Here is a 26246-nt window from a genome sequence, read left to right on the forward strand (position 1 = left end):
ATAAGATATATATCAAATATTGAGTGAAACTGCAAACAGAAATAAAATAGTACATCCTCACAATGTGTATTGCTATATGGACATAAATTAAGCTGTAAGAAGGGTATTAGGAGTAGCATGGCAAGACAGAGTGAGAAATGATACTGTAAGGGAAATTATCCAAGTTCCATATATATAGATGAAATAATGAAGAAAGAAAGATGGAGATGGCTTGGGCATGTCTACCGTAAAACCCCTGGGAGAATGGTATGCAATAATGTCAGTTGCTGATTATCTGGTTAAACTATTTAATAATGAGTTCCTGTGGGCACCAGAAGAGTTGGAAGACCGAAACCCACTTGGATGCGAACTGTGCATAAGGAAGCTGGAGATTTGTAAAGGATAAAGCCGAGGAATAGTAGGAAAGAAATATTTTTGGCAATAAAACCTGGGTTTTACATCAAATTCTCATTTGAAATGGTACTGGAATTTCTAGTATTTAAGAAAAATTCCCTGGGGCTAACTATTACCCTAATAGAACTATATAGGCTAAGCCTGTAGAAGTGTTTAACTTATGTCCCTACTCAAAAAGGCAGACAGTCAAGGTAACCGGTTTAAATTTATGCACACCATACAGACAGACCAAAGTATTTGACTTTACTGTACTTTAGGTTAGGTTAGGCTTGATATAGTTTATAGTCTCTTATTGACTTTGACAATTATCATAAGTAATCCTAAACGCATTTAAATATTACAGTATAGTGTATAATGCCGCTCGTATTTCTCGTCCTCACCTCATTAAATAACAACAATGGTAGAATGGGGTTCACGTTGACATTTTTCCTGTCAGTGGTATTTTACTATAGTAGACAAAACCCATCACCATTAGTGAATGGCAGGCTTTGCGGAATAAAGAACTTGATAATAACAAAATAAATTAGGATAAACGTAATTTTGAACGGAGCAACATAAATTTCTCAATCCAATCTGGTTATATCAGAGTTTGCAGTTGCTTGGAAAATCTTTGCAGTCTTGGATGCTTACAAGGTAAGCACAGCAGGGTGCTTATAATGCACATGCAAGAGTGAGCCCCTGCAATATTTTTTCATTGGACGCAATTGCTTACATACTATTTTAATACATGTTCCGTGTTCCTAACCACTCAAGTGGACATAATTTAGTCTCCTTGGTTTCCCTTACTTAGAACCCAAATTTGCGTCAATAATAAAGATTAAAAAATGTTGGTTATGTACCTGGCAAAAAAGTATCAGCCTACATCACGTAACCAATATCATACTCACAGATGATATGATTAAATTGACAATCATGGTAAAAACAAAAACTAAGCCTATCCTAGGCCCAGCTAGACCAGACTTATTTAGTGCAAATTCTCTGGTATATATCGTGAATATTCCCTTTTTTTTACATTTTAACACTGCCCTAGGATTTTAATTGTATAAATTCATCTGGTCTACATGGGTGCTACTGTAGTGCTTGGACACAATCAGACTAAGCTAAGGCTACCAAATAAATGATACGGGAAATAGTGAGTTAAAAAAAAACGTGCAATTGCTTTCAGAGCACAGCACAAAATGAATGTAAAAAGCCCGTTACTTCGTGCAACAGAATTTAAGGTTGAAAACATGGTTCTCTCTGGTTGAAAATAACCTGCGAGGCCAAGGATTAGTGCGAAATAAACATTACCACAGGTCAGTTTGCAAAGAAGGAGACAGTTTGTTTACATTGTAGAATTGTTTCCCTAAGTAATTAATGTTTTGGTGACAGCGGAATGACGTGAGTAGTTTTCCCAGCGTTCAGTGTTGCCGAAGTGTTCAGTGTCAGTAGGTTGGCTTGAAACCATTACCATAGCAAACGAGGGCTTGACTTGTGGACCTTTGTGGTGCACGTAATATTTCGTTAAGATTGGCATAATCAAAATCTTTGACTGACTGGAAAAAAATTAAAGTGAATTTCTGGTGTTCCTTTCAGCCTTACAAGCTAGGTAGGTCAGGTATGAGCATTGTATTTTAATTTGTCACTGGTTAGACACTACTACACCTTAGCTTACAACGCCTATGACAAAAGGACCTCTACGAAATCTATTCGGGAAAATGAGAATGCCATGAACAATGCCTGTGTTTAAAGCATCGAGGCTGATTGTTTGTGATGACTAGGCTATCGCATTTAAACTTGGTAGCCATAATCACATAAACTTCGAAAGTCCTCTTCGAGGCCTTTATCGAATTTTAGTATATTGAATGTTTTAGAAGGAAAAAAATATGGTAGCTTTCTTGGTCACTTCAAGGTGCTGACATACGAGTTCCAGTAAAGAAAATTGTAATGTAAATATGACTTAACAGAGGTAGTAGATAACATTTCCACTGTAAAACTATCTGTTTGGCTACAAATAATCTAGACCTCTTAACAATAATTTCTTAATGGTGACACTAAGTTTTAGATTATATAAAAAATTTAGCACCAGAGGCACTAACGGAAAAATAAACGTTTAATAGCTGAAGGGAAGTTATTTGCTATGATTTACCAAGAAATAGTATATTCAAAACGGGAAGTTAAAGAAGTAAGAAAAAGTGGAAGATGCTTGTTTCCATCTTTTTGTCACCAGTAAATGGAAATTTAAAATCTCGGCCTCTGTAAGACACCCCTAAATCACTTATTTAGACAAATACATTAGACCTCATTGCTATCAGTACGGATTCACGACTGAAGCAAATGTGCTTTTAGAGCCATTCTTACATATATCATGCTCATAAACGCAGAAAAACAAAGGAAATTTGGTGTATTTGTTATCTTTACTAAAAATGAAGTTCACTGTATCATAGGCTATCGATCATGCAGCAAAGTAAAGAGTAAAAACTGCATATATTTTTTGTGATAATTTTTATAATGGTAATTGAATAAATTAATTTTATGTAATATATTATGTAGAAGAAATATATAGCTGAACTTATCTGAAACAATCTGGTAAAGATTACGATTTTTTTGTAATTCTAATTCAACTGAGACAAAATGTATACGTTACCAAGGTGTACACATGATAAGTCACAGAACTTCCCGGGTATTCGAAGATGAAGAAAGGAAAAAAATATCTTAGATGACCAAGGAGAACAATTATAGGCTAAATTTTAGTTTAACCATTCAGCTAGTGGGAACAAAGCTATTTAGATACAAGATCATATTACAGATATTCAGAAAGAGCACACAGCAGCCATACGACTCAATAAATTACCCCCAAGAACGAATAAATTGTAAAAATTTATAGATGTTTAAGAATAAATCAAGTACATGAAGACCCGTAGGAGACTAAAATTTCAACAAGGATGATGATGATGATGATAATGATTAGGCTACACCAGATTACATGTCTGTGTAGGCCTCATCACCTTTTAAAACAACAAAATCCTTCTGGGAATTACTGTTACAGATGGCTCTCTCTCTCTCCCTCTCTCTCTCTCTCTCTCTCTCTCTCTCTCTCTCTCTCTCTCTCTCTCTCTCTCTCTCTCTCTCTCCCCTGTGCTTAATTAGTGTATGAAAGTCGCTGCTGAAAGCAAACTTATGATGGAAGCTTTTGGTTCTAACCCTAAATGTTTTAACTACACTCTCCATTACTGAGTAAAAAGTTTCCAGTTTCCCCGTGGGAACTCTGTATGCCTATTACCCTTTAAAAAATACTCAGATAATGTAATCAACGGGTCGAATTTGATATGCAGGTAGTACATATCAAAGACAATATCACGATTTTCCCACGTCTCCCCAGCAAATTTTTCGCAGCAGTTTATTTTTATCAAGTAGGGAATTTTCTCGTCACAGACTGTGCCATCAAATCATAAACTATTATGCGTCTAGCTGATAGATAAGCTTGGAAGAACATGGATGTATATCGAAATTCACACTACAGTATTCCCAATGCTGCTAGTTTTCAGGGTTAATGCCGAAAACCACCTGAGGTAAAGTTCTTTTTGGTAAAAGTTCGCTATATTTGTCCGAGCTCACATAGAAGAGTAAATTTAACGAAATCAGAATATTTTTTTTTATTATTGTAGTCATCTGATCATATTATAACAGTACTTATCAAATAAGACCATTTATGCTGTGTTCTTGACCTGATTATGATATGAGCCCATGATTTCTTCTACAGGGTCAGACTTGATGTAAAACCATGAATTATTCTGTATGTATAATAATTTCTTAGCAGCATCATCAATCACAGAATAAATGACATCGCACCCAATTATCGTTAATAATTATACCTAAACAGTTTACTTAACAGAATAATTCATAAACCCTATTAACACTATAAGCTAGTTTTCAGCATTCACATTTTAATCCATTGGTTCTAGAAAAACATTGGACGAAAATAAGGCTATATTTGATATTCAGCTTTGTGATTTACTTGATATAATGATATTCATGGATGTTTATTAGTTTGTTTTTAACTGATTATTAAACATGTAAAGTCTACCGTCGACATGAAAATTCAGTTCTAAGTCAAATTTGCCACAAAAGGAAGACACCGTGTGTTTTATATTTGCCTAAACACCTTTTCCTTCTGTGGGCTTTTTATAAACATTAACGTTCTGGGCATTCTGGCATATTCAGTGTGTGATTATAAATTAGCTACATAGTTCTCTTAGAATTAAGGGCCGTTTTCTTTTAAAAATAACCAATTTTTACCATTGTCTTGATTAGTGTGCTGAAAGCTCTTTAGGATCCTTGTGGGTAATTCTGGCAGCTACCAGTATTTGTTTATCGTTAGTGTTCTACCTCAGGTGGGGATGTAGTGTGTTTTATACCCCTTTGGTTAAAAGTGATGTGGAGATGTTGTCCATTATTATAGGTGCTATTGGAATTGGAATACTTTGCTTCTTCTCGGTAAGCATTAATAATTTGTTGATGGGAATTATCATTGATACCTCTCAGATAATGAATGAATGTAGAAATAGGGTGACCTTGTAGGTGGTTTTTCTTTTACCAGGTAATGATCGGTTTTCGTTGACGGCTAAGTCTCTTGTGGTGATTGACTTGTCCTGCCATGGCCATGATCGAAGTACTGTTTAAGGGTCACAGAACCCTCGACCTTGGCATTGTAAATGGAACCTGGAGGAATGAGGTTTGGATTTATAAATATATAAAGTTGTAGATTAACTGGTTGCAACCCCATTTAAAACAAAAGGTCCTCTCAGGGCAACAGGTGAAGTGTTGCGTCCTGTCAACAATAGTAGACAGTTTACCATTTCAGGCGAAGATTGGTAAGTATATTAGTTTAGACTAAGGCTAATCTGTTAAGCTAGACAATTCTGGAGTATGCTTAAAAATAGGCTATCCTAACAAGTTTAAAATCGGTATATATAGCTTAGGGTATAGGTTATACAAGATATATTTTATGTTTATGTATAGGCCATTGTAGTAAAAGTAGTCTTAAACTGAAAACTACCTAAATGTCTGTGGTCGGTAAGGTTCGAGGAATTTCTAAGAATTCTGGAAATATTTTAGTTTCAATGTACTGCAGTTTAGCCTGTTTACTAAATGTTTTTTAATCCCTTATTTTTTTACACATTTTTTGTAGATGCAGATCAATAGCTTGCATTTCCCCCTGTTTATCTAACATTAGTTGTTGAACCATAATAGAAAGTTGTGATTTTTAGGCTAGGGGGAATCAAAGATGAGTGAATTCCACCGAACAGGAATGGTCTGAATTGCATAGTCAAAGTAAAAGGTTTCATGTCTTTGGTCAGTGTTAATTTTTAGAATTTATAAAACCAAAGATGTCACAAGACTAATTACAAGAATGCATTCTGTCTTGCTTGCGCTTAACCTTAACACAACCAAATGAAGTGTTTCCTAACCTGGCCAAGGTTTCATCACCCCCTGGTCCCCATCTCACCTAGCCAGACCTAAAATGCTGCTAGTCATAGGAAAATACAGGAACACATCCTAACCTTAACCTCTTTAAAAAGAACCTATCCCAAGGAGTGATAGCTCCTTACTAGGCCAATGAAAGTGAAATAAAGCAATTCATCCCAACTTAAACTTGTACACTAGGTCATAGCCTAACTGGCAAGTACCCCTTATCTCCTCATTGACATTGTACCCAGGATATTATTTACCTTAAGGTTGGGAGGTGCCTCCTGGCTCAGTCCTGGTAGTTGCAAACAGTCATGAAGCATAAATGGAAGGTATTACAGGATGTTTGTATGAATGAAGTGACATACTGTTGAATTTGCTCATAAAGTATATATACTGCTGTGTCTTTGCCATTGGCATTTTTTACACATTTAACATTAAATTATTAGGTGTTCAAAACTGGAGTATGAAGTTTTTTTTTTTTTTTCAACATCTTAGCTCTTTTAGTTAAGTTTATATAACAATCACAGCCAAAAAGGACTCCTCACATTGTCATATTCCCATATTGTCTGTTGTAAGTATATAATTGCCTTAGTTCATATAAGACATACTGTTTGTATGCTGGCAGTTTTGAACGCTAGTATGCTGGGATGGTATTTATGAATTAATTCATAACTTGCCCAGGAACCATGATTTATTTAATTGCCTGTGTGTTTCATGCTTATGACCATTGTGTACTTAAACTGGTTGAATTTGATCCACTACCTCTACAACAAATTAGGGGGATTGCAGGTTTTTTTCTAGTGGTGGTGGCTGGGGCCACACTGATACTAGTGAAATGCAGTGACAGGAATGTTAAAATGGTCAATTAAAAAAAATGAAATGTGTGGTGCATGATTGTAATATGTTCCTAAAGATGACAGAAACATTAAATTGTAGATGGTACCTTTTGGGATTTTGGTACTGCCAAAACTAACCTTGCTTAATAAGGTTATTCCAGATCCGGTCAGGCATAACCCCATTAATCTTTGTAGAGAACTGTAGCATAGCATTGAAAAGGATACTTCTTAATCGTGAAGAAACTTGTGAAGCATATTAGGCAGTCTGTCATGGGTTTTGGGTGTTTTGTAACTTACACTCATTTACCATTGTTTTTCCCCATGTTTTGCCTTCATTTTGTTTCTCTGAATGATTTATCATGTTTCTGGTCATATTGTCTTAGTCAATATGAAGATTGAGTACTTTAATACAATCATGGCACATCATTACAAGCATGTTGCTGGCGAGATGGCATCACTACTGTGCCCAGTCCCAGTTTGAGGCATAGTAACAAATTTAGGATGAAAAACCATCGAATCCTGGGGCTGGGAAAATGGGTTTTTCCATGCAAGACATTTCATAGTTGACTAAGATTAGAATGTAGAATTTAGGCCAAAGACCATGTGCTGGAAGCTAGGTCATTCAGCACTGGGAGAGAAATTGACAGCAAGAAGGTCTTAAAGGTGTAACAGGAGGAAAACCTTGCAGTTGCACTATGAAACAATTGTGGGTGGGAAGTAAGATGGATGAGAGAAAATAGGAACGGAGGTACAGTAAAAGGATTGAAAGTTGGCAGCTAGGGGTTGAAGGGACGCTGTAAAGACCCTTAAGTAATGCTTACAGCGCACCATGTGAGGTGCACTGATGGCACTACCTCCCTTCAGGGATAGCTGACTAAGAGTTATCAGTCAAGGTAACACTTGAGGCAGGAGACCTGTGTGGCTCCTTAAAGAGAAATATAGCAGTGCCTGGTGGTTACAGTTTTGCCTTTGATACATTCAGCTTAGGGTTTTTGTGAAATCACCCCCTGATATGGCTAGTAGATTTGCTCCTCAGTTATCAGACAATATGCCTGGTGAATTCATTTATCAAAAGGCTTAGTTTTCAGTTTTAAGTGTTCACACGATGTAAAATAAAGTTGGATAATGTAAGAAATTCATATTTGCTCTCATCAAAGTGCTATTAGGGTTATTGGTCAAGAAGTAAACTACCACCCACATACCTGTCAGTCACCAAAAACTTTCTTCAGTCGGGCTTTTTACACACTTCTTGCTGCATTTCCCATTGACTAGCAGATAGGCTTTAAATATTTTTGGTTAATTATTTTTTATTACTTTTTTTGTTTAAATTATGGATGTTCAGGGTAAGAAATGTGTAGTTTTTGAAGAATAAAGACTTGAGATCATAGTGTGTGTAGGTGCTTTGTAACCATTTATTGTAGATCTTCACTACATTTGTTGTAGCAGGGCTAGGGTTTTGCAGCCTTTAAGTGTGAGAATTTTACTGACTGCTCTCCTTTGTAATAAAAGTACAGGAAGGCAGTGGAGCATTTATTTTTTCTAAATGGTGGTTGGGGTGGGGGAGTTTACTTCCCTCTAGATGTTGCCCTCCCAACTACTTCCCGTTCTCCTGTAGCTGGCTTCCAACAACTAAGGGAACACACACTGAAACGGAGACCCCTCATACACTCTCCATTGGTGACAGGCCAGGTGCTAATGCAGGTGTTTCCCTTAGTTTGCTCCACATGCTCCGTCTATTGAGCCGCCCTCCTGCAATGCAGGTTGCTCTGGATATGTAGATGTAGTCTATGGCGTATAGAGTACCATAAGACAAAATGGCATACTGTTGGTGTTTCAGGTGACCTTTCATTCTTGTTCTTGGTCTACTTAGCTTTGCCTAAAGGTGTGTTGTCAATGCAGCAGCTGAAGCATCTGTAGCTGCGATGCTGTAGCCTTGCGGCTCCCAATTTGCACTCATTTCCGTTGCATCAAGTGATAAGGTCTTCAATGATGTGTCTATGTCCACAAGGTCTTCAATGATGTGTCTATGGCTGTGGACATGTCATTGAAAACCTCATTTGGTATGGGAATGAGTGCAAATTGGGAGCCACAAGGCTACAGCCTCACAGCTACAGATGCCTCAGCCGCTGCATTGACAATGCACCTTTAGGAACCACTTTTCTGAAATTACTGCTTCTGCTCATGAGGTAAACCCATTTGACCTCACCACAGTGGTGATTCTTGTCCTGTTGTTGCTCCCATTACTGGTAATCCTGATCTTGTCTGCCTAATTCTAATTTGACCTTGTCCCTAGGTATAGGAAGAGAGGAGTTGACTTGGGGCCAGAGTAAGGTAAAGAAGAGAAGCATGCCTCTTCATCTTCCACTTCCTCTTGGAGATTCCTCCCCCTTCTACTTCTTGGAGGTAGTAGTAGTCTCATAGAAGTGCCACTCACAAGGAGTTTGAAAAAGGCTTCACATGAATTTCCTTTCACCAGAGGGGGACTGGTGCATGTATTCCCAAGGGTAAGCCTAGTGATGTAGATGGGGTAGACATGTTTACAAATGCAATTGTGACTCCTTGTCTTCCCATTCTTTTATGTGAGGGGGATGACTGCCTGGACTCCCCCCTCTGCTGTTCACGCTGCTCTTTAGGAGCTACAGTGAATCATTTACTACCTGTAGGAGTGATGTGTTCATTCTCTACAACCTGATTATGAGGATAACATGGTTCATGTGTAATAGTAGGTCTGTTGTGTGATACTGTGGAGTATCATGGTAACTGTTGTGCATGATTGTGCTCCCCCACACAGCTTTTTTGGTACTTAAAGCTTTTCCTGTTTTATGCTTGTGCTTGGTGTCTAAGGCTTTCCAATAGTTCAACTTTGGATATTTGCTGGAAAAGGCTGAAATTTCCCTTCTGCTATAGTTCATTAAACAAAAATTTGTAGTGCAGTAGATACTGTATAGAAAAACTTGTGTAGGTTTTTCACGAATGTGAATATTTTTGGGTATGTGGTTAAGGTCAAAATTTGGATTCTTGTCTCTATGCATGCTTTAAGGTGTTGTGTGCATACGAATTGTCAGATTTCAGAACTAAGCGTATAATTTTTGAGTTGTGTTTTGAGGAGTGGGTTACCCAGCCTTGAAGGCAAACTGGAAGTGTGGAGTATGCCTGTACTGTACTTCCTTGAGTGATTGCATGTCAAATCTTACCAAAAACACACAGCCATATAGCTGAGAAGTGTAGTTCTTGGTATACAAAGCTGTATTGGATACAGTTTGTCATTACTGTAGTGAAAGTATGGAAGTTGGTCAAACTATTTACTTGCATATAATGTTGGTAAACTTTTGCTTTTACCAATAAAATGGATAATACATAAACTTTTTCATTTGGATCAGTAGCTGATACAGTAGTAGGCAACTGAGGTAAGCATATCCCTTCTTCCTCCATAAGCCATTCATCTGTTTGGCACTAACTTAATCTGTAACTAACGTATTGCTTGTTCATGTTGGGTAATGCGAAACTACTTTAATCTCCTAAATGTTGGTGCTTGAATACAGTCAAACATATACTAGGGTAGGAATGCCAGATTCTGAAGACTTTTGTTCAGAGTAAGTTTCTTTACATTAGTGTGTTTGCCTCTCTCCTAAATGGTGACTCCCACAGGTGACTGAATAATCAAAAATTTTTATGTTGATAGAAAATATTTTGAGAGGGCATTTTCATTTAACAAAAAATTACCCTTGTGGTAACTTTAGTTTCAGAACATTGTGGAGCAGATTAGTATATGTACTTTAATTTTGTATGTGTAGCATCCTGCCTTGTTTAAAAGTTATATCTTTCAGATGCTATGTGTGTGAAGAAAATTTGTGGCTACTGGCTTTGTGTCTACTGGCTTGTTTTGTTACCAATCAACAGTTATTTCTGTGAGTATGATTCAGGTGTTTTCCACTTTAATTTATTCATAGTTAATTTTACGCTACTTTTAAAAAGGTTCTCATGGGTTTGTTCAATGTGGCCAAAGTGGTTGGGACTGCTTTTGTAAGCAGTATTGTATAACTATTGCCAAATATGCCTGGGAGGATCCATTACTGAATGAGGCTAATTGAGACTTAATTATGATTAAAGGATTTGTATACAAAAAAATTCATTTTGATAAAAACTTAAATTCAGTTAACTTTAAAATTTTGACATGTTGAGTCCATATAGTTTTCATTGATGTTTTCATGCTTAAGAGAAGAAATTCAAAGGAATACAGTGTGCGAAATTATGGCAATGCTCCCACATCACATTATAATTCCAAGCTTCTCTTCAATTTCTGACGTGAAAGTTTTTTGACAAGATTTCACTTTGTCCAGCATGTTTGACATACTTGACTATAATGTAATGATGACAGCACTGACCTGGTTCCAAGTAATGTGACCATTGCATGTCCACAAAGTATCTCAATTGAATCTACATAAGGCTAACAGTAAATTGGTTCAGGATAGATATAAATTTAATGTAAGAAGATTCCCTATACAGACTAAGAAATCACACATCTTTTTGTCTCTTACACATATTTTAGCTAACATAACTGGGTGGCCATAAACAGTGTAGGTAGAAAACTTATGCCAAAAATTTTAATCAATAAATGGACTGTAATTTGAAAAATGCATTGGAAAGTATTTTCATAATTCAGAAATCAGTAATTGTAATTGTTTATTGGTCCAGAAAATTAATTGAGCAAATTGCCATCAGAATTTGTATCACTTAAGCCGTAGAAGAGACACGTAATCTTAAAATTTACAAACCTGTACACTGACAAGCTGTTTTGTGCCAGATTGCTAGGCTGTTTTGGGAACTACATACATTTTAAAATTATACACAACTCATAAGTTTTGTACCAAAATATTGGTTCCATTTTACACATCATTCAAGACATTAGTAGAGAATTTGAACATGAATTGACACCCAAAAAGCAAATGTTATGTTTAGATACCATATTCATATCTTAAGCTTCTCAAGTTTTTAAGAACTCGTGTTATTACTCAAGCCAAGCATGTTTTGTAGTATCTACTCAGATACAAAAGTTATAAGGTAGGATTCCTCAGGGAAGTGTACTATATGGTGCACCATATGCTATAATAATGAATATTGCCAAAAATGCCCAGTGGTATATTCAAAATATATTGATGACGTTCTGACTTCCCAGTGTACCTTGCTTATCCATGTCCTACACAGCTTCAAACTTGATATTTTCAGTATATTCTTAATGCCATCAAAAAAGTTGGTACCCAAGCCTCTATAGTAAGGTTTTCTCTTATCTGTTCTAGTCAGGCTTCCCTGGCTAAATGCTTCTACATAAGATTTTCTCTGCCTGTTCTAGTCAGGCTTCCCCTGGCTAAATGCATTTTGAAAATCCATCAGAAGGCTTCCCTATTACCTGATCCAAAGTGCAAATCCCTGGCAACCTTACAAGAGTGACCTCAGTTGCTTTGGTATAAAGACATTACTTGCATTGTTGGATACAAAGTACAGAGTTTGTATACAGTCTACATTTTGAAGTATGAAATGGACAGCGTTATATATGGTTAATAAAAAGTGGCCATGTAATCAAGATGGTTTATAAATGCTTCTTAATTTGTTAAATACTTCGTGATGTTAGTGCCTCCCATTCTATGATGGTTCCTAAGCAGTATGATTTTGTAATGTAGCACATGTACTTTTTTATTCCTAGGTAGTATAAGGATACTTATTTAAGGGCTCATTAAAGAAAATTATTTAAACTGCATGAATACACTGGTTAGTCATAACCTGAATTTTGTTTCTATGATATTGTGGTTACTTTTAATCAAATTTTAATGAATATTCAATTTTAATCAATGGTCATTTTATTAATTTCATAAGAAAAAATTGACTTTGTCATTTTGTTGAGCGCAGTAATTTAACTATATTTCTTTACAGGACAGAGTCTTAAGTTTGGAGAGGTATACTAAACTGCTACTGAAGCAACTAACCAACGTTTTTGCCAATGAAGCAACAAGAAAGCAGGCCGTGCACTAGCCCCCCAACTGATGAGGAAGCAGCAAACAAGCAATCACTGGCCTAAAGAAGGAAGCAAACTTTCTCAACATTGCATATAAGCTCAAAGCCAAACTGATTCCGATATTTTTGAAGTGTTTATGCAACCAGCCAACCTGCACCTGGAGAATCATGCTAGCTTTTTCCAGCCAGTTGTAATCAACTAGTTTGTGTCTGTGAAGTAGGGATTTGTAGTCACTTGCCTGCAGAAGTGAACAAGTTACAAATCAACTAATAACTCAGTTACACTACTATGATTTCTGCAGGTATGCAGCCAGCTAAATTTTTTTATTCTGAATGTACAATCAACAGCTTTTCAGTTAATATTGAAGAAGAATAATCTCTCTGGTAAGTGCACGTTGAAATGCAAAGCAGCAAAAACCATGTTAAAAGTGTAACAGGATTGCATAAGTAAGAAATTCACAAACCTATTTTGTATGTACTGACCATTTCTCATGCTTTCAAATTTTGAAGCTCCAAAATTGAAAAGCATGAGAAATGAATTCAGCAGATTTTAAGGTGGTTTGTGAATTTTACCTATGCAGTGCTTTTTATCTTTTAAAAAGGTTTTTGCTGCTTTTGCATTAAACTGCATTACTAGGGAAATTATCCCGCTTCAGTATTAATTTAAAACCACCTGGTTGCACATTCAGAATAAAATACTTTAGCTGGTTACATACCTCCTCCAGAGATCATTGCATTAACTGAGTAGGTTGAATTCGTAAGTTCAATTCTGGAGGCCAGTGACTAGAAATAACACTTCTCAAACACCAGTAATCTGGTTGAATATAACTGGCTGGAGAAAATAAGCTTCTCTGGGTAGGTTGGTTGTTTAATAAAAACTTATTTCAAAAATGAAACCTACTATGGTTGTCTGTAAGCTATACATATCCTTGTTTTAAACTTCATGAACCATGTTTTTTAGCTAGAACACGAAGTGTAAACTTTATGTATCCCATAGAATTATATACTAAAAGGAAGCTTTCTTATCACTTACCCTTTTTTGTTTGTATTTTTCATCATGATTAAAGAAAAAGCTTGTTCTCAATTTGCAGTTTTTAATTAGTTTTTCTAACTACTTATTAACAACCATGATTCACTGAAACATAAATTGAAGTTAAAAATTAACTGAATACACTGAATACCCCCACAAAAACTTAATAAGCTTGACACACCCACTTCAATCAGTTTCCACACACCCACTTCAATCAGTTTCCACACACCCACTTCAATCAGTTTCCACACACCCACTTCAATCAGTTTCCACACACCCACTTCAATCAGTTTCCACACACCCACTTCAATCAGTTTCCACACACCCACTTCAATCAGTTTCCACACAACTGAAAGCAAGATGTTAACGTATCAGTGTAAATTCCCACTAGAAGTCACATTTGGTATATCTTCACTAATCTTCTAAACTTCATGAAGCCTATCTCCTTCAAAACCTCTTATCAGCTGTTAAGAACTTAATAGAAGTCACATTTGGTATATCTTCACTAATCTTCTAAACTTCATGAAGCCCCTCTCCTTCAAAACCTCTTATACGGTGTTCTTCCTCTGTAAAGAAACAAAAAAAATGTTAATTAAATGTTTACAAAAGTTACATTCAAGATATGCTTCCATACACACACTTCAACCTTCCCAATTCCTTTTGGGGACTAATTTTCCTTCTTACTTCCTCTTGTAAAGAATCTAAATCCTTCTAACAATGTCAACTGAAATTTCTCTAACTAGACAGAAACATTCAATCTATGAATAATGACAATTTAATTCTTTCAAGTAAATAAGAACGATCGATTCCTTGAGTCAAACATCTTTGAAATGTGTAAACACAAGAAAATAAGAATACTGTGCACTTAAGATGTAGGGAAGTCTGTGACTCAATGTCAAGCAGCCTGGGGTAGGTATGGAATTTCCCAACAGCTGTAACCCTATTAAGACTGATAGTAGCAATGCTATGCAGCCCTGCAAGTGACAAAGTTAGTCATGCTCACCTAATTCAAAACAATCCACAGAGGCAGAAAAATACACTTTGTGCTCTAGTCTTAGTTAAAATCAACCTTTGGGATACTGCTCCTGACAAGTGCAGGAACGTGGAGCAAAAAACAGCCATGCAACAAAATTGGAGCTGATGTCTTAACATTCACTTACTAGGGAACAATCAATGCAAATTATTCCAATACCCTTTACAATAATTATAGCATTCAACAGCCCCAGTTTTAAATGATTAAGCTAGGTCTTTTTCAACAGTTCTCCACTTTTCATGAAATAAAAGGTGCAAGAAAGGTCTTAAGACATGTGAGATAACCAGTTCCCAGCACTGACTACAGCCACTTGAAAATCCCAACATTGAAAGGTCTGTGCACTAAGAGTAAGGTTGTTTATAAGTTATCACTTGTAAGTCACTCCTGAAGGGGTCTACTATGAATTCATGGCAATTCACTTCTTTTGAGCATATGATCACTGGTTTCTAAAGGACTCTGTCCCTTTAGGGTTTTATTGGTATCCTAAAAAACACATTATGGAAAGCATAGGATCTGAGACCTGGTCATTGAAGCCTTTTGATCAGAGATTTCACACAAAGAGAAAACAGATCTACAGCCTTTTATGTCTGAGGAAAGGTTATCCGATAGGTTTAATGACTTATTTCAAATAGCATGACAAGCTCACAAAGTTTACTATCAAATCAATAACATTTGGTGAGATTTAGTTTATAGTATTTTATCCTACCTTAACAGTTTTCTGTCCACATAAAACCAAACTGGTCAAACCACAATGTAAATTTACTACCATTAGCCACAATCCTAGCAAATTTCACTGTTATCCACAATCCTAGCAATAAAATTATGGATAAATGCACAAAATTTTGTGAATTACTTCCAAACACTTCTAAAAAGTGAAAGTGCATGTACATTAAAATATTTACAAACAAAAAATAAATAAAAAAGTGTCATAGTACAAAATCCATCCCTTCTAAAATTTCATTTTCTACATAAAACCCTTAACATTAGGAAATGTTTGTTGATTTCCATTAAGCTGGCTCTATGCCAGGATGACCCCTTGCACAAAAAGGGGTAAAATGTTGAAAGGGATTTAGAGGACTGGCATATCCAGCTTGCAAGCAGGTGCTAATAAGCCACAATCCATGTATTTTAGACAGTAACATTTAGAAAGGCTATAAAAACAGTGCGTTAGATATTCACTGGATTTATGCTCAGGATAAAAGTGAGGTTGCCAAGACTGCAGAGACAGTTACAACCACTAGTAAGTTAATGCATTTTCCTTTGATATACTGGTCATCCAATTAAACTAACACAAGGTTACCAAAGGCAATGGTCTGTTTTATATAAGCACTTGAATAGAACCTAAAACCTTTTTACTTAGTTCACATAATTCTATTTGTACACCAAACTTGTTCTTAAAGGACTTACTTCCTGTATAAAGCATGGCTGAATCATTAATAAACTAGCACCAACAGCAGTATGAACAGGGACCAACATCAGCATGAGCTGGCACCAACAAATGTATGAACTGGAACCCACATCAGCAGGAATTGACATACGGATGATTACCCTGTAAATCAATAAATTCATTAGTAAAATGGCTTCTAAATGAACTTCAATTCTAAAAATAATGGTCAATCACCAAATAAACCTAAGAAATTTAGTACTGTATAGGACAATTTGCATTAACACTATATAAACAAAACCACACCTTACATACAGATATACCTTCAGCGACCAATGTCTAATCATTGCAGCTTATTAATGAGGGGGGTTTAACTATCAGCAGATATGTGGGGAGAGGGAAACCCAAATAAATATGGAGGGTTGGAGTCAGGAAAGACATCTGTCTGTAGAACATCTGTCAAAATCAATTATGAAATCAGCCATTAAAAAGTGCCCCAATTAGCAATTAAGCTGAAAAGAGGTAGGTGAGGGAAGGAAAACCATAGCTAACCTGTCAACACACTTTCCTTTGGCAAGCAGGGACAAATGTGATGGGATGGTTAAAAGTGGGGTTAAGATAAAGGACAAATGTGATGGGATGGTTAAAAGTGGGATTAATATAACAAAGACAACAGGTTTATTTGCCTAGTAAAAATTCATATGTCATGAGGGGATGGTTAGAAGTGGGATTAAGATAAAAAAAAAAAAGTATTTACCTAGTAAAAATTCAAACATCTAAGCTTCAATTCGTCCCTACAAAGTTACAAACCATCTTTTATATGAAGACTATCTCCTTGAAAGGGAGGTCTTCTCACAAAATATAGCCAGTGGTCTTCCAAAGAATCTGGGCATGAGCTTATAACCCTCTGCTCTGTCCCAAGACACTTCTGGCAAGTGACTAGTGAGACAGGGTATCACAACCTAAAAATGCCAGTCTTACTTAGTGAAAGAGTAAGGAAAGGCTGAGAGAGAGAGGGAAACTAGTTCTCCTTAGAAGAATCTGCTTCAAGACTTATGAATCATGGATGAACCCAAATAGGCTAGGCTGGGGAAAATTTCCACACCATCAAAACCTCCCTAAACACACTGCGCCAGCCATCAAGTCTTGCACTCATTTGTCATGTCCTCCTAAAAAGGCCCTTTCTATACAATATCTCTTATCCCTATCTTTTTAACACTTCCTAGTTACACCTCTTTTCTTCACGTCAATAAAATTCAGAAGCATACGCTTGTTTCACCAACCTAACATCCACCATTGTATCTTGAAGCACTTTCATTTCTTACGCCCCATATAATACACAAGCAATTCATTCACAGCTTACAATTTTCTTTTACTCGCATTCAACGCAACCCCTTCACTTTCAAAAATCCCTCTACACCTTGCCTCCCATGGACAATTTTGTGGTTTCTCCCCAAAACTTAAGCAAAACCCATGCAGTGTACCCTGCATACCCTACCATGTTCTCACCCTACCATCACTTATTTACTTCCACACACATCTATAAAATTAGGTCACCATTTTTCCACTATCCATATCTATTTTCTCTGTTCCATCTTCCTGGTTTCTTGCTACTCTCAATGTTCCTCTTGCAAACATCTAATATCAGCTTCTCTTGCAAACAATTTTCATATGCCTTTAACAATTTAGCAGTGTTGAAATGCAAATATATAACTGCTTAAATCACTCAGGTAGGTTACTAAATAGCATTACACAACTTTTCAATCATAATTTTAATCTAGAGATAATAAATGCAGTGCCAGCAATTTATTACAATGTCCAATGCCACACCAAGAGACCTTTAAATAAAAAAATCCTGACTTGCCAAAAAATCACATTGAAAATCACCACAATGCTACTGTAAATCATAAACCTCTTGACGTTTCATGGTGAAAAAGTCTCTCATTACAGATACCAAATGATTAAGGACGTCATATCCAAAGATCAATCATCATGGGCGCCTTTCCAACTACACTGGCAAGTTGCAAACTTCCCTTTTTTACAAAATCTAACCCAGAAAGTCAGTCTAGCAATCATATTTTGGCTATCATTCCATTACCGGATCTTTCCTAGATAGTGACCCCTAATGGTTTTAACCCACTATGTATCCACTTTTGCAGCATGTTTTGTACAAGCCTGGTGGGATTAGTGTAAAAACAAACAAGAGACTGTATATATCAAAGATAATGACCCAAGGAAATATTAGTCCTAGATAGCAACCCCCTAAAACCCTTGGGGGTCACTATCTAGGAGAGATCCCAATAACCCAAGTTAGGATCTCAAAATAGGCGATTTAAGGAGTATGCCCTAGGTAATAGGTTAGTTAGTCTACTCTTAAAAATACATAGCCTGGCTTCTCCTTCCTTTACAGCAATGCACCAACAACCAGGAATCTTTGACCATATCACAGGCTTTCCCAAGACAACACACTTCAAAACATGGATTCCTACTCCTTCAACCCATATTGCCATAAGATAATTAATAATAATAATAATAATATCAATGACAATAACAATAACAGTAATAATAAATCATCTCCTGGTTCCCACCCATTTCATGTTAAACCAACTTGCCTTAGAATACCTCTCTGTGCTAGTATTAGAAACCTCAACTGTGACCAACATATAGGTTGATGCCACTTTTCCTAATGGCCTACTAACCTACATTTAATGTTTGGGGAAAGTTCCCCTAGCCAATTGGAAGGCTCCACACAACACAAAGGAGCTCTAGGCCATAGTTATGTAAAACATTAGGCTTAGCGTCATTTAGCCTAAATCTTGATTGTGAAATATTTTGCAAGGAAATAAATGTTCGTGCTGTGGCACACTGTCATTTCCCTCCATTATTCTTTAGGTTAATTTCAAGCCTCTCTACCTAGGATACTATTAATATGTCTAGATTGGGGTACAGTTCTTCATCATCACTACAAAGTATGTAAACCTTCCAGCAAATATGAAATTACTATCCTTGGGCTATTAAAGCCTGTATGAGCAACAGGACCTAGGCTTAGGCTATGGACATTGTTAAAAAAAATCTCACCACCACTGGTTAAATTTTTACGAAAAAAAAATTGCCTATGCCTTGCCTAACCATGGATGCAGGGTTCCCTTTCGACTCAAGGGCAAGTTAAAATAATCTAACCCTTCGGGTCAGCCCTAGGAGAGCTGTTAATCAGCTCAGTGGTCTGGTTAAACTAAGGTATACTTATTTATGGTAGAACTACATAGTAGCTCCGTGCTGGCGACCGCCTTCTAACTTAACTTTTTCTATAGTGTTTTGGTTGCTAATTATGATTTTACCTTTAATTTTTGGCGCTCGAGTGTAATTGACCTGTAATTAACCCCTGAAGTCCATCCAGCAAGGGGTTTCCATACGCGATCTTCACAAGACAGAGCACAGGTACGTCTGTTTCGAACGGTTCATATCCCGTCCGGCAAGTGCAATAACTTGTTAACATATGGGTACCCAACCGCCCCAGGGCCAGTACTAAACACAGCGAAGGGGCATTCCATTTGGCCGACAACAAACAGATGCACCACCAGTATCAGAACCCCTAAAAGTGTAGAAAAAACCAGTTGAAAAGGTAAAAACAGGCGTGGAGCTAATATATAGAATTACAATAAATAATTATCAAATAAATAAATAAATAAAAATAAAAATTATACTAATACTAATTGTTAATGATAATGACAATGATAATAATAATAATAATAAACCATCTCCTGGTTCCCACCCATTTCATGTTAAACCAACTTGCCTTAGAATACCTCTCTCAGCTAGTATTTGAAACCTCAACTGTGACCAACATACAGGTTAATGCCACTTTTCTAATGGCTTACTAGCCTACATTTAATGTTTGGGGAAAGTTCCCCTAGCCAATTGGAAGGCTCCACACAACACAAAGGAGCTCTAGGCCATAGTTATGTAAAACATTAGGCTTAGTGTCGTTTAGCCTACATCTTGATTGTGAAATATTTTGCAAGGAAATAAATCTTCGTGCTGTAGCACATTGTCATTTCCCACCATTATTCTTTAAGCTAATTTCAAGTCTCTCTACCTAGGATACTATGAATATGACTGGATTGGGGTACGATTCTTCATCATCACTACATAGTATGTAAACCTTCCAGCGAATATGAAATTACTATCCTTGGGCTATTAAGGCCTGTATGAGCAACAGGACCTAGGCTTAGGCTATGGACATTGTTAAAAAAAAAAATCTCACCACCACTGGTTAAATTTTTATTTTTCATTATTTTGGACCCCAGCTTTTTACGAAAAAAAAATTGCCTATGCCTTGCCTAAACATGGACGCAGGGTTCCCTTTCGACTCAATGGCAAGTTAAAATAATCTGATCCTTCGGGCCAGCCCTAGGAGAGCTGTTAATCAGCTCAGTGGTCTGGTTAATCTAAGGTATATACTTATAGAGCCAAATCATTTATATATCAATTAATTCATCACAAAAATCCTTAATTAAAGTTTTCCTACTGGGAAAACTGCAAATTTGCCCTTTCAAGGACTTTCAATGAGCCTAAATGTCGCGTACCCCGTAGAAAATCGCTAGGCTGGACCTATAGGGCTAGACCTACAGGATCCCAATTTATGAACTAGCCGAATCAGTTCATTTCCCACCAATTTTTCCCGTATATAATGTCCCATGCACTATAATCAACACGTACGAATAAATTTTGAACTTAAATAGATGGAATAACCTACGTAACAGCAGTGTAATGAAGTAGAATATATATGAAAGCCGGCTCATCCACACAACTGGTAACCATAACTCACTAGCTTCTTTCTACTAACAGAGTTGGAGTGTAACTGAACGCAAAGTCGCTGGCAACTCGCAAGTCTTAATTAGTATAGTTACACTGTTCCGTTACGGAAAAGAAACTTCGCAGCCAATCAGGAGCCTCCACCAAAACGAGTCTGTAAAAAGTCAAAGATTAATGGCTGAAGGACTTTCTAACAGATTTTCCATCGACGAATGTGTATGATTTTCAAAAGGACAAAACCTTTCTCGAAAACCAATACAGATCACAGTGTTGATGGAGAACCTAAAATACAATAAAAACAACGACCAAGGAAATTTTAACCCAGCTTCACTACACATAAATTGCCTGGGCACTTGTCCAGCTTCCAGTTTGTTCTGATTTTATCCACTATAATAAAACTTATGGTATTTCTGGCAGCCAGTCTATAACCTGTTGAGAGAAATGCGGCTATCTTGGACGGAATTAAAACACCATCTAGGGATTTTTTCAAGTACCTTCTTTAAAACAAAAAAAAAAAGCATTATTAAAGGGGGAACTAACCTATAAAAATTAACAGTACTCGGACGAAGAAACTTTTGATTGTAAAACAAATAATAATTGTAAAATGTTCAGTTACTAAGATATTAGAACAAAATATTTATATCTTGAATGTATTTATTGTCCAATCTATCACATTTTAATGGTATCGTCATAATTTTATTTTATGGTTTCGTCATAATTTTGTTTTTTATTATTTTCGTTTCGAAATTTGAGACAATACTGCTATGGACATCTATTGACAGCTTAAATAACTATGACAAAAATCAATATTAAATAGTATCTGGCAACTTTATAATTGACACCAAATATATCTCTTCGATTTTACGTAAAATGTTCAAGATTTTATAAATTTGGCATAATCTATGAGTTCTATAAGATTTTAGATCACTTAAAAGGCAAAATATAATTCAATCTTGCTGCTAAAATTATCAAAACAAATAAGAATTAAAATAATAATTAAGAACTCTGCTGTAATAGGCACGCAAAAAATAAATAGCTATTGTTTAATTTGTAAAATTTATAATTTAAAAATGTTTTATTACATAAATAGTACTATAATTAAAAATATTTAAAATTTTAATATTTTTTTTGTGCATCAAGTGATTGATAGAGTTGAAAGCTAGAAATCTTAAAGACTTTTTGCTAAATCTGACTGGTAATAAAAAGACAGACGAATCTCCAAAATTGTCATACATAAAAGTAAAACACTACATAATGGTCATTAATTTTATGACAAATGGAAAATGAATTATTTTTTATCATTAAATCTTATATAAATAGATGATTTTTTATTCATTCTAAGATTACTGCATCGATTCGTGATAATTATGCTGTGTTCTAATTATATCTCTACGTCGGTTTTGGACAACTACCTCAAACTGACACAGAAGTACAATTCAACACTGTCTTCATTATTCTTTACGATGAAAAGAAAGCATGTGAATTTATCAGACTGTAATAAATACCTATATGAATTTATTTATATTCACTCCAAAGCTACTTTATTGTCTACTCGACGATTCGTTACCGTGATTTTGTGTTTTACTTTTATAATGATATCAATTTTAAGATTCTTCTGCCAACGGTTTTACCAGACAGGATAGAGAAATAATCCTTTAGGATTTCGATTTATTTATCAAAATTCATCTTATTTGCAAAAAATATTAAATATTCTTTAAATTATTATTCTTATGTGTATAGATAATTTTAAAAATTTATGATAAATTAAAACTTATAACAGTAGTTATTCTTTTGTACTGCCTTGCCATAAGTTGCTAATTATTATTTTTTCGATATTTTTCAAATTAAGCTGGAACTAAATTTAAACAAAATAAATTAGAATGTTTTATATAACCCATAAATTATGCTACTTCGACGAAATTATGCATATATTAAGCAAAACTGAAGGAAACCTCATATTGTGCAAAGGATATTATTACCAGTTAAATTTACTATAAATTTTGGCTTTATAGTACTTCAATAAATGTCTCAAGTAACATTATTACGAATTTCAAAAAGTATGAAACTGCACGGTAGTATCGCTAAAATGGATCATTTTATGATTATTATTTGCAATTTAGCCAGAAGTTTCATTACATTTGGCTTGACCAGTGATGACTCAACTTAGGATGTCAGCTAATGTTTATCCCTGTGAATAGGTTTGGTCAATCTGCTTTTACACATATTTGTAACTGCATTTATTGAATTGTTCTATATATTCCAAGTGTCAAATACAACACTGCAAGAGCAGTCGTTTTTTCAACCTAAATCTTAATATCTTGCATCAATTGGCCCATATACTCATTATAATCACTCATTTATAAGTTATCATCTAGCAATGAATCCCAGTGGGGGGTGTGCCATTAGTGCAACTCACCCGGTGCACTATAGACATCACTTAAGGGTTTTGCAACATTCCTTTGGCCCTTACCTGCAACTCCTTTCATTCCTTTTATTATACTTCTGTTCATTTCTTTAATCTTACTTTTCACCCACTACTAAAAATTATTTCAACGTTATTGTCAGGGCTAAATGACCTCATAGGTCCTAGCATTTGGCATTTTCTAAAATGTATATTCAAATTTTTAAAAGCAATGAATAAAGCAAATAATTCTAAGTTACTGTACACATGTTAATATCAAAAGACTGCTCAGTTTGATTTATCGTTTCTTTCTCTCTCTGACTTACGATTCAAGAGAACACTTGTATCCATGGTTAGCATTTACAACTATAATTCACCCAAAATTGAGTATTTTACGCCCACAGTCTTATACAGTTAATATGTTATCAGTACATTCCTTCACTACATTGTTACCAACACAAACTTTAGTCTCATTTTTTTTTAAACACTCCTTCTCAATACTGCCACAGTAGGTCAGCGGGAGACAGTATTTTGCCGTGTACCCTGCCAAAACATAACATTCTCTGCAGAGTCCCTTCAGCCCTTAGCTGCAAGTCCTTTCTCCCATTTTGCTTTCCACCCTCTCCTAACAAGTGTTTAATAGTGCAACTGAAAGGTTGTCCCCTGTTACACTCTTAAAATCTCTTAACTGTAAGTTTCCCTTACAGCACTGAATGACCTCATAGGTCATTGTGACTAAATTTTATACTCCATTCCAAAATATAATATTTATCACCTTTATCATGAATGGCCTCTCGAATTTAGAGCTCACATTTTAGACTGTTGTAGGAAGGCACACATTTTGCCTTAAAATATGATGCCAAAATTTTTCTGACTATTACTGTTTGTGGGGTTTTTTTTATACCATTATTGTTGGGCAAACTACTCATGGAATTTTCCCCCATCCATACTGCACTAACAGTTGTAAAGGACCACAGTTGAAAACTAAGGTATTTTCGTTTGTGGCGGTCGGACAGTTATCATCATCAAAAGCCTTAGTGGAATGCACTTGTGTCTCATGAGGAGCATGCCTTACCTATGCTTCATGTCTCATTGCAAATAGAACTGAAATAATTTAACTAAAAAAACCTGCTTTATATGTCCAACAATAATGGAGGACACATGGATTTTGGGTTGGGAAACAAAACCTAATGACAGACAGAGATGAATCCTAACCTAACCTGAGGAGTTGCATCCTACTTTACTGGAAGGGACACTGGACTCCCATGCTAGCCTAATTTTGGTAATTTGTTGTACTCTTCACGATTATCCTGAAAGGATATGGTTGACCTTTAAACAATCCTTAACCTAAACTGACCCTATAACTATGGTTTCCCATGTGGTCACCAACCAGCTTGAGGCACAGGGTGTGTTGTAATGGGTTAACCAAACATTTGAGACAAACAAATGTCAAATTCGATACAGCCACGTCAACAACTATCAGAAAAACCATATGACATTTGAAATTACTTACTTTCTGGATATTTGCTGTTATGGGAACCTTTACACTTCCAAATCCAAACTCTTATCCTGATCATAGACTTGCCACAACAAGGACATTTCAGTAACAGCACTGACACCACACAACCAAAAAAAATAAAAAAAAACACAGCCTTCTACCTAAGAGATTCTTTAAACTATGAAAATCATCTGATGCACTGGGACTAATACACCCTAAAACTGCAAAACTAGCACCACCTAGTGGACAAAACTGAAAAGGAATCATACCTTTTGTTAGACAATAAAGCATTTAAGAAAATTTTTGTTGGTTGATTGCAATTATGGTAGAGTAATTTTGAAAAAGATAGCTAGAAGGCACATCTTCAGGCTGAATGCACTTCTGACTCTCCATAATATGGCAAGATATCAAAAAAATTGTAATATCTATAACTATACACTGCAATGATTTTGTAGAGGAAAAATGTCATAGAATAGACTGAAATGCGTGGTAAAAGTTATTTGCACTGTATCTAATTACAGTGCTGTTTTAAAAGTAATATCTCTTAAAAAGAAAAAAGTAAAATGCAACTTGAAAAGGATACATCCCAATCTAACCTCACCTCAAAGGCAACTCCCACTTGTCCAGGGATTTCACATCTCTCTTCCCTATACCATCCTCTATGAGACATCATTTTAAATGGTTACACCCTAACCTAAATTCACCCAGGCCTCACTATCTTACAGACAAAGAGGGCTTCTCACCCCTCCCCGTACAGATTCACACATAAAGCACCAAAATTAAAAGGATAAAGCCGAACGAGAGAAAAATACCTGGCCCAACCGAACCTCATCTGTTTCGTTATCCTACCTACCAAAAGAAGAGTGGGATCTGGAGGACTTCTAATTTTCATTCTCAGACAAACATAGTAGGCTGTGTTTGTGCTGGTGACAAAGTGCCACATGTGAAAAAACTCTTCTTTGCTACAAAAGATCTGCAACATCCTCTGTAATGCAAGAATCAAAAACTGAAATGTGACAAACTTGCTTAATAGATACTTCATCATCACCTTGAACACCCATGCCCCTAAGGGCATCTGTGAAATTCTGCCTCTTACGCCTTACACAAATCTGCATCCTCCCTTCTCATAGCTCTCATCCAAGTAGGTCTGAGTCTTCCAACTCTTCTGGCATCCACAGAAGCCCACCTGAAACTATCACAGTCATCTCCCAAGGTTTGTGAAAATGACATGTCCAAGCCATCTTCACCCGCTTTCATAAGCCTTCTTAAGTACTTTACTGAATAATTTTTCTGACAATGCAGTCTCACTAAAACCCTTTACAAAAAGAAGTTCTGTCTGCAATTTCCTGATTCTGGTATCTCAGACATTTTATAACATACTGCAATCTATAAATTC

General features: G+C 36.0%; 2 long non-coding RNA genes across 2 annotated transcripts; one reads left to right on the forward strand and one right to left on the reverse strand.

The window, feature by feature from the left end:
* Nucleotides 1-4713: 4713 nt before the first annotated feature.
* Nucleotides 4714-13705, forward strand: LOC136846651 (uncharacterized). The gene is made up of 3 exons (XR_010855471.1): nt 4714-4869; nt 10508-10588; nt 12609-13705. It is a non-coding gene; the product is annotated as an uncharacterized lncRNA (long non-coding RNA).
* LOC136846652 (uncharacterized) lies at nt 11147-21189 on the reverse strand. Its single transcript, XR_010855472.1, has 3 exons — nt 20893-21189; nt 16160-16301; nt 11147-14285 (listed from the first exon to the last, which is right to left on the reverse strand). It is a non-coding gene; the product is annotated as an uncharacterized lncRNA (long non-coding RNA).
* Between the last annotated feature and the right edge of the window lie 5057 nt (nt 21190-26246).

The sequence above is a fragment of the Macrobrachium rosenbergii genome, chromosome 15 (assembly GCF_040412425.1).
Source record: "Macrobrachium rosenbergii isolate ZJJX-2024 chromosome 15, ASM4041242v1, whole genome shotgun sequence".
NCBI classification, from domain to species: Eukaryota; Metazoa; Arthropoda; class Malacostraca; order Decapoda; family Palaemonidae; genus Macrobrachium; species Macrobrachium rosenbergii.